The sequence below is a fragment of the Nicotiana tabacum genome, chromosome 18 (genome assembly GCF_000715075.1).
Source record: "Nicotiana tabacum cultivar K326 chromosome 18, ASM71507v2, whole genome shotgun sequence".
NCBI classification, from domain to species: domain Eukaryota; kingdom Viridiplantae; phylum Streptophyta; class Magnoliopsida; order Solanales; family Solanaceae; genus Nicotiana; species Nicotiana tabacum.
Genome location: NC_134097.1, coordinates 70,435,949 through 70,446,283, shown reverse-complemented (window position 1 = coordinate 70,446,283; position 10,335 = coordinate 70,435,949). Strand labels below are relative to the sequence as shown.

The window sequence follows — 10,335 nt, the reverse complement described above, 5'->3', positions numbered from 1 at the left end:
CTGCATTGAATACCTTGCTTGTCACTGGTTAAACACTTTCTTTGTTGATCTCATCATAGAGAATACCTTTGACCCGTTCACCCAACATCCTTTATCTGTTGCACTGTTCACGAATTGAAATATACCAAACCTTTGTATTTATCATGGACTCCAAAGCATGTTGATTGCTACCAACTCAGTGTGCTTGTTGTTCTTTCCTAACTTATGCCACTTTGATGTGCTGGCCAGATCCCGTTTTGTGCAATTGGAAAGCTGGTGGCAAATTTTTAAGTCATTTCTCACTTATTCTGACCAAACAGACTCAGGAAGAAGAAGCAAACAAGACAAAAGGAATAGAGTAAAGGACAAAGGAAAGAGATGATTCCCAACAAGAAAACTATAAAGTAGAAACCTATCAGATGTGGATACCAACTCTAATGACCACGACATGCACATGTTGATTAAGTGGCCTAATCTTTCAAACCAATCTGATGTTCAACTCTTGTTATACTCCTGAACCGTGAAACTGGACTTCAATGCTCCGATTATCCAATCTGATTCGCAATCCTTGTTTGACTTGTAGTGCCCGAAGGGTTTTCACCATCAAGCCTCTCTCATTCTGTTCTTTCTCTCAACTTACCGTCGCCTTACGGTGCCCACGAGGGTTTTCACCAATAAGACTCTCTCATTTTTGGATTTCTCTCAGCTCCCGTTGCCCTACGGTGCCCATGAGGGTTTTCACCAATAAGACTCTCTCATTTTCATTATTTTTCTGCTTGGACCAGAGTGTTGCCTCTGATAAGAATTACCTCTCCTTGCTTGACTTGGCATCTCTCGAAGACTGATCGGAAGGTCTTTCTTTGGACTATAACATGGGCTTTTGGATAGGGTTAAAAAGAAAGGATATCAAAGGCTCAAAACAATTCACATGGGTTCAAAATTAAAACTTTCGGAATCAGATTTCTTACAACAACCACAACGTTTGCCCCCATTTCTTGCTTGGAGACCTTTGGATTTTTATTTTGATGAGACCGAACCATGAGACTGCCTACGTATCCTTAAAAGGAATCAGGTCGAATGTAGTTCATGACACAGGAATTACTTTGTTGTTGTGATTTTCTCTTTTCTCTTTCTTTTCTTTCTCTTTTTGCTTTCTTTTTCTCTTTTTGTTGTTTTTTTTTCATTCTTTTTTTCTCTTTTTTTTCCTTTTTTTTCTTTTCATTTTTTATCTCTCCCTTTTCGTTCTTTTCTTTTCTCCTTTTCCTTTACTTATCTTTCACGCTTGTGTTTCTGATCTTTGTTACTGATTCCGAAAGAGGGGTATGAATGAAAATAAACAAGGCTTAAAGCACGAAGGATAAGGTGTTTAGATAGCAGAACAAAATGTCTTCATCATGCCAATATTCAAAACATGCCAAGTACAAACAACACAATTAAACAAACCAAGGAAAATATTCGTAACATCTTTTGATTGTGCCAGACTTGATGACCATATTCACACATTCGCCTTCTACATCTGTTACATACAAAGCACCATTGGACAACACTCTCACTCTCACTCTCACTACCACGAAAGGCCCCCAACAAATTTGGGGCAAACTTGCCGTTATCTTCACCCGATGCAGCATGATGCATTTCAATCAGGGGCGGATTTAGGGGGGACCAAGGGGGAACCCCCTTCGCCGAAAAAATACACTGTATATATAAGGCAAAATCTGTTTTTACCTCTATATATTAAGTTTTGAACCCCCTTAACACAATCCAAAAGTGTAGTTTAGTGGTCAAGGGGGTTCAAAATCTACATAAGGTCATGAGTTCAATTCCCACTAGATACAAATTTTTTTTTGAACCCCCTTCGTGGAGATCCTGCCTCCGCCACTGATTTCAATAGTGTATTTTTATGTTCTATCTGCCCTAGTTTCACACAATTCGGGCTTGAAGTGATCTCAAAATGCCTTCACTTATTTCCCTCAAATGTCCCTACATCTTCAACATTGTTTCGTTGCTTCGTGACTAAACTGATTTTTAAAACCAGGTTGAGAATTATGCGTGTCTGTCATGTCACTAGCGTCAATCAGGAAAAGAATTATAAAAAGAAAAGGGAACTAAATGAAAATGACTAGAAATTACAGAAAATAAAAAAAATTGCATTAGACAGATGGTGAAAGGGTTTAAACAACAAAACAAACAAACTAAACTAGGGTCGCAAACCTAGAACAAACCTAGACAACACTAGACAGGCTACTATGACTAAACAAACTAGGTAAAATAAAAGGATAGAGGGGTTTGAGTCACAAGACAATATCCGGATTACAACCCTGAAATAACCCGGACAACAGAAGTGACAACAAAATAAACCACCAAAACTTCTCCCTGACTAACCAAGAAATGAGCGTCTTTCCAATTGTCAAGCTCGGCATCTTAGCCACTGAATTCCGCATCAACATTACTAGGACCCTCACAAACCTCTATCACATTGTTCTTAATAAATTGTTTTTGGGTTCCCTTTGCTGGCTCGTTCTTAAGATCAACCTCTGATAGCACTGAAAACTTTGCAGCGCGTGGACCTTTGAGGATCTCAGAAGAATTCTCATATTCCTTTTCAAAACAAATCATACTCACCATATGCATCTCATTACGAACAGGTGATGGACTTTGGCTAGTGTCTGCTGCATCTGGATTTTGCACGACAATGTCACCTACATCAATAAGCTTCTGAATTGCTTTCTTCAGATCCCAACAATTCTCTATGTCATGCCCTTGGGCATCTGAGCAATATGCGCACCTTTGAGAAAAATCAAACTTCTTTGACAGAGGGTTTGACATTTTTATATGAATCGGCTTCAACATGTCCAATTGCTTCAACTTTTGGAACAAACTAACGTATGATTCTCCAATAGGGGTGAAAGCCTTTACTTTTTTCAGCAACCTCTCATTCTTAAATGCTTGATTGGGCCAAAAACCTAATCCAGGAGGGTTTTGGTAGGCTCGTGGGGGTAGATAGGCATTTTGTGGAGCTGGGTACTGAGAAAGTGATGTACGACTTTGGGAGTTCTATGGAGAGAAGTAGCATTGAGGAGGGACATCTGGTGCACAAGGATATCCATGGGGACGATGTCGAGGCTGGAAGTATTGAGTAGGAAGGCCCATCAGATCATCTTTTCTGTTTCTCTTTCTTCCACCCAAGCTTACTGGGATGTTCTGAATGTCTTTCGAACAACTCATGATTTTACCTGACTTGATTCCCTCTTCTACTAGCTCCCCCAAGGCCGGGATTGATAGGCTTTCCTAAGGCCGTGATCAAATGGCTGAAGTAGGTGGACCCCTGGGCTTGTAGGAAAAGCTTAACCATTTCTTCTTCACCAATTGGGGTACTGACTCGAACAGCTTGCTCCCTCCATCTGAGCCCAAACTCCCTAAAACTTTCCTCCGGCTTCTTTTCCATTTTAGATACGGAGGAGCAGTCTGGGGTAACACCTGATCCGTATTGAAAGTATCGAACAAAATCTTGAGCCATGTCACCCAATGTAGGCCACCTACCGACATCTTGACAATTATGCAATTTCAAAGCTGCCCCAGTCAGGCTCTCACTGAAATATGCCATCAACAAATTAACTTTCTCGCCAACACTTCTCATTTCACTGCAATAATCCCTCAAATGGGCTACCGAATCTCCACACCCATTACACAAGTTAAACTTTGGCACTTTAAACCCCGCAGGCAGATAAATGTCCGGGGACACAGACAGTTCTATGTAAACCATGCTACCCTGGTCTCCCATTCCTTGCTTGTTCTTTAAGGACTGTTCTATGCCTTTCGGCCTTCTAGGTATCCCATCTCGCCCTTTTCTTCTTGTAAACTTTTCATTTTCAACATGAGGCTTATCCCGCGGGCCCTGCTTGTATGAGTTGGGAACCTTGTGGGCAACCTCTGAGGGGTAATATTGGGCATCGTGAGCTTTGAGTGGGTGTTCATTGTTGGGGATGGTGGATAAGACAGGAGGGATATTTTTGGGAAAGGTAATTGGAAGATGAGTGATGGAGCTACTAGGGTAGTTGGGAAAGCCATGATAAGCGGGTGTATCTGGAGAGTATGGGGGATCATCTGGCACTATGACCGGTGTTTGGGTAAGGGTAGCATTTAGGAAGCTAGGTGGTGGTGGGGCTGGTGCCTTCCCAGTCATCCAGGCTTGATACATGTCCGCCATGTGTTGTCTTAACATCCTCACCTCTTCAACCAACCCATTGTCCTGTTCGACCAATTGCTTCTGGGTACCTGTATCAACCAATTCAGTTTTGTTATTGTCTGTCATTGCCTTTTGACTTTATGTTGTGGAGAGGAGTTACTACTTCGAGAACCACAAACCAACCACCTTTTTGCTATGAAGATATCAAAAGGAACAAAATGGGGTAATCCCGTTAGCGTTAGGGCATTTAACAACAAAAATATCACATTGTCGTGCAATGCACCTAGCAACAATTAATGGTTCTAGAATGACTTCGAGGGTCATAAGGTCACTTGGCATCATCCAAATTTGTCCATTTGAATATTCTCTTTTCTTTTCTTTCCTCGCACTTCTTAGCTCGCTCATTTTCTTTCCCCTTTTTTCTTTCTGATTATCGCTCTTTTTCTTCCTTCTCATTTCTCACATCCCATAATTTTACCATCTTTTTCCTTCTTTTTTTTCCTTTTTCCTTTTTTTTTCTTTTTCTTTTAATAATAAAAAAATAATTCGATCGAACCTTATGTAGGTTGCCTACATATCATGACGCTGCATGAATCAGATCTTTGCGTAGTTCTGGAAGATCGAGAGTAAACCACATAAACTAACATTTCTTTTTCATTTTCTTCTTCCTTTTTTTTTTTACCTTAGTGACTAATCCGATGAGAAAAGAGAAATAAAAGAAGCAAATCTTTTTTTTTTTGAATTTTCTAGACTAAATGCTCTATAACCTATTCTAAACTCAAGCTTAATGAGCATGTTTTTTTTTTTAAACAAATACTCTATTAAGGAAAATCCTAGAAGAGAAAACCCCCCTTTTTATTCATTTTTTATGAAGAAAATCTAAAGAACAAACTACAGAAAAGTATTTGAATTTTCATTTGATATCCTGACGCAATATTTCGACACAAGCAATAAACAAAATAAAACAAAATATTTTTGGATTTCAATTTTGATTGCCTAAAGAAAAAATTCTAATGATAGACAAAAGACAAAGTATGTTTTTTTATATACAATATCCTAAAGTTCTAATAAAAATAAAAAGAATTTTTTTTCATTTTTTACTAATTTTCCAAAGAAACACCTCAAAGAAATCTTTTTGGATTTTAGAATTAATACCTTAAAGAAAACTTTTAAAGAGGTACTAAAAGTCTTTTTCTTTTTTGAATTTTGGTCCCAATATAGTAAAGGAAATATAAAAATAATTTTTATTTTGATATTAATTGCCTAAAGGAAAAACAATCTCAAAGGAATTTTTTTTATTTCTAGAATTAGTATTCTAAAGAAAACTTATAACGAAAATATAAAAACGCAAAATTTCTTCTTTTTTTTTTTTGACTTGTAACACATTTCCAAATGCAAAATAAGAAATACAATAACAAAAGACTATGCAAACTTAACTAGACAATACAAACTCTAACATCACCTATACTACTATGCAGGACTAGAAAATAAAACAAAAACAATTGACTCAAAAACATAAAATGGCTCCTTGAGCAGCTCCTGAATGCAGTGATCCTGGGGTATCTGTCATGCTCAAACTCCGGTAAGTAGATCCACACCTGTATGAGAAAACTTAAACCAACACTATGTGAGACAATAACATTCCCTAAGACACATGCAAGACATGATTGAGGCTATTTTTGCAAAATGACTTATTTGGCCAAAAGGTGGCTAGAAGTGCAAAATTTGGCTAAGACCCCGCAAACCCAAGAACCTAAGATTTACTAGGAAGACCGGACCCTATGTGGGTTGCCTACGTGTCACGCCCCGAAAGACGAGAATCGGGTTTGCGTAGTTCGGGCCGATTGGATACGGGCGAGAATAAATAAAAAAACAACTGACATATAGAAAACACATTTTTTTCTTTTTTTTTTCAAAAAATGATGAAACATATAAAATCTTTTGGATTTTCTTTTCTTTTTTTTTCGATTTTTTTTTATTTTTGAAAAATGATAAAAAGTGCAAAATCTTTTTGAAGTTTCCATGCTCTTTTTTACTTAATAAAATGTAACAAAATATAATTGGGCTCTACTCGCTTCATCCTCACACTTCAGCCTCTCTTTTTTTTTTTTTTTTTTCATTCGCGCTCAATTATCATTGGTCTGCCAAATGACCCTTTACCCTTGAAGAAATGCAATATGTGACACATAGGATGCATCAAGATGGTCTGTTATTTTGGGTACATCCCCAAAGTCAAATGCACATGATGCAAACAAACGTGCCTACTAGTGATCCGGCATGAGGCTGAGTTATTCTAGGTTCAAAACCCTGGGTATGTGTGCTAGACTGTGTACCCGAGCGGACAACTCGAGCCGAGGAGGGGGCTACGTACCGGGAACCAAAAGGCCATCCGGCTTAGTAACTTGTCCGAGCCTCTTTCTTATTTCAAGATATGACACTAACAGAATAGGGAGTCTCGACCAGCGAGCACATCCCCAAAGATGAGAAGAGAAGAGTTTTGTAGCAGTTTATATACAGCTCAAATAATATCAAAGCGGTAAAAGCAACATTTAGCAAATTAGGCTCAAACATGTGATGAAATCAGATAATAGATAAAGTCAAATATAACAATTCATCTAAGCTCGAATTCTGAACCCTGAACCAGAAGTTCTAGGTTCTGGTCCCCAGCAGAGTCGCCAGAGCTATCACATCTCCTTTTTCCTACACCCTCTCCCAAGGGGGTACATAAGGGAGTTTTTTCCAACTTAAAGTGACAATCGAAACGGAATTATTTTTTTAGAGTTCAGAGTCGCCACTTGGGATAATTTATGGTGTCCCAAGTCACCGGTTCAAATCCCAAATCGAGGAAAAGATTGACTCTGTATTACAGTCCGCGAACACAGAAATCCGGGTAAGAATTCTGTTAACCCGGAAGAAGGTGTTAGGCATTCCTGAGTTCCGTGGTTCTAGCACGGTCGCTCAACTGTTATAATTGACCTATTATCTGATTTTAACACATGATCAAACCTATGTGCATTTTTTAACTTATTAGCCGCTTTTATTTAATAATTTTTAGGAAGATTTCAACGTTATTTAAAACATGTCATGAACCATGTCACATAAATGCACTCGCGGTCCCGAACATATTTTATTTAACGTTGTTGGGATTTGGATTTGGGTAACATAAATGCACACCCGAGTTTAAGAAAGTAATTTTTAAAATAGCGCGCCTAAAGCAACTACGCACTTTCGACTTTGTGAGGGCCATGGAAAATTCAACTAAATGGCACGCCTCCGATTTCTAATAGTCATGCCCATGGCCCACTTTCATTACATTTGCAACAGTATAATAGCCTTTGAAATGGATTAACCAATAAGTATTAATTTAAGCATGATTAGTGAACTCCAAAATAATATCTACACATTGTCGAAATCTTTAACTTCTGCGACCCACAACTTTACTGTGAACAATCTCTATTTTTATTATTTTATTTTTTTAACAAAATAGGGTATTCCTCTTTCACTACTACTTTTAAGCTTTATGAAACAAATCAACTAACACCAAGTAACGTCATCTATTAATTTTATTTAACCAAACATACGACTTACAGCAATGGTGCATCCAAAGAAAATCAATACTCTAACATGAAACAAGACAAGATGACAATTAAAGAAATCAAACAAACACTTAAAAAATTTATGTTGATTTAATAGTTAAAAACATCACATAATCACACCCCTATTTCAAAAAAATGAAACTTAGTCGAAATGTTGATAAGAGCATGGAGACAAGCTAAGATATGTTTACACATTAAATCTTGCCCCGAAATATGGTAGAATTGTACTTGACTAATTTAGTTTAGTTTTATGAATAATCAGTTAGAATCTTCAAATTTAATCAACTTCAGGCAAAATACCAAAGTCCAAACGAGTGGAATATGGCAACCAAACATTACAAATTCATGACACCATTTTTATATAAAATAGAATAAAAAGTGATTACATCAGATCTGGGAAGAAAAAAGTACCTAAATGGCAAAAACTGGAACAACACAGTCAAATGGAGGCAATGAAAACTACCAATGGAGCTCAGCTATATTAATCCAGCAACAACAAACAACATTTAAGCCAAAACCGTGCTTGGAAGCCTCCCAAAAATGGAAATGAACAGTGAGCGTTGAATTTTGAGACTCTTTTTTTGTTAAATTTTTTCTTATTGTCTTTGTTCCTGTTTTGAAGTTTCCGTGTATTTCTATCCTCTTCCTCTTTTTTTTTTTTTTGATTTCCGAGATTGTTTTCAGAATCGGAAGTGGAGTGGAGTCTGATTTGAGAGGGGTCTCTTTGGAGGAAGTGATCGAAAGGGAATCAGGAGTGCCGTTAAGGGGTAAGGGTCTAGTAATCTCCTCTCTTTTTTGCCTTAGCTCGTGGGAGCATGTGAGGGATTAGGGTAAAAAAAAGAAAAAGGGGGTAATGGGTCAAATGGGTATTGGTATTGAAATTGGGCTGGGGTTTAAAATTAATTTGGGCCATTTTAGAAATTGACCAAATTTTAGAAGAAACAAGACCAAAAATTATTCTTCTTAATTTCCTTTTCTCCTTTAAATAAAGAAAAATTCCTAAAATCAATAAAAATTATTTTTGCTCTATTTTTAGGAGTTATTTTCATGTAGGGCAAAAATCACGTGCTCACAGAAAGTTTCCTGCAAACGGGTCAGATGGTCCTTAGCGCGCAGGGATTTGACTAGCATATCATCAATATATACCTCTATTGATTTACCTACTTGGTGTGCGAACATTTTATTAACTAGGCGTTTGTATGTTGCTCCTGTATTTTTTAGCCCGAGGGCATTACGTTATAGCAATATGTACCGTATTTTTGATGAATGAGGTTTTTTCCCTATCTTCGGGGTTCATCTGGATTTGATTGTACCCCGAGTAGGCATCGAGGAAAGTGAGGGTCTCGTGGCCGGCCGTAGCATCGATCAGACGATCGATGTTTGGCAACGGGAAGGAATCTTTGGGGCATGCTTTGTTCAAATCTTTATAGTCTACGCACATCCTTAGCTTGTTCCCCTTTTTTGGCACTAACACTACGTTAGCTAGCCATTGGGATACTTTACCTCCCTAGTGGATCTGATTTTAAGAAGTTTCGCTACTTCCTCTTTGATGAAGGCATGTTTTACCTCGGACTGCGGCTTTCTCTTTTGCTTTACAGGTTTGAATTTGGGTTAACGCTTAGTTTGTGGGAGGTTATTTTCGGTGGGATACCTGTCATATCTAAGTGGGATCAGGCGAAGCAGTCGATATTGTTACTAAGGAATTGAATAAACCTGTCCTGAGTTTGGGAGTCAGCCCCGTTCCCAAGTATACCTTGCGATCCGAGAGGTGTTTGATCAAAACGGTCTGCTCCAACTCTTCAACTGTTAACTTGGTCCCATCCGATTCCTCGGGGGCGACGAAGGTTTGGGGGGCAAAGAAGTCTTCCTTATCATCTTCAAAGGTCTGCATGCTTCCTTCCTCGTCCGAGGTCGGGCATGTGGAGGTTGGTATGTCGTGGTGGACCGCGAACATTTCCCTCGATGCCCGATGTTCCCCATGTATGGTCGTGATGCCATCCCTTGTGAGAAATCTTATCACCTTGTGCAAGGTCGAGAGCACTGCCCTTATGTTGTGTATCCAAGGCCTGCCAAGTAAGGTGTTGTATCTCATGTTGCCGTTGATGACCTGAAAGTTAGTGTTCTGGGTTGCGCTAGACGTGTTGATTGGGAGGGTGATCTCTCCCTTCGTTTCTTCTCCGATCATGTTGAAGCCGTGGAGGACTCGAGGGGTAGGAACAACTTGATTGAGTAGCCCCAGTTGTTCCACGACTTCTGACCTGATTATGTTGGCCGAGCTGCCTGGATCCACGAGCACGCGCTTTATCCTGGTGTTGTTTGAGAGAAACGAGATTACTAGCGTGTCATTGTCCGGTTCCATCATAGCCTCGAGATCCTCTTCGCTGAATATGAGGGTTTCTTTGGGTTAGTGTTCTTAGGCCGGTCCCTCTTCTGCAGAAGATGTTCTCGTTCATTTGGATACTTGTCCTCGGGAAACATTGGTTCCCCCAATAATCATGTGGACACCAGTCTCTAGGTCAGTCGTGCCCTTTTTTCTGTCACCTTTGGGGTTTCGGCTTCCCATTTCACTAGTCG

The 10,335-nt window shown here is 38.9% G+C and overlaps 1 long non-coding RNA gene across 1 annotated transcript; it reads right to left on the bottom strand.

Annotated features, from left to right (window-relative positions):
• Positions 1 to 5,503: 5,503 nt before the first annotated feature.
• LOC142172915 (uncharacterized) lies at positions 5,504 to 8,596 on the bottom strand. The gene is made up of 2 exons (XR_012702113.1): positions 8,173 to 8,596; positions 5,504 to 5,763 (listed from the first exon to the last, which is right to left on the bottom strand). It is a non-coding gene; the product is annotated as an uncharacterized LOC142172915 (long non-coding RNA).
• Between the last annotated feature and the right edge of the window lie 1,739 nt (positions 8,597 to 10,335).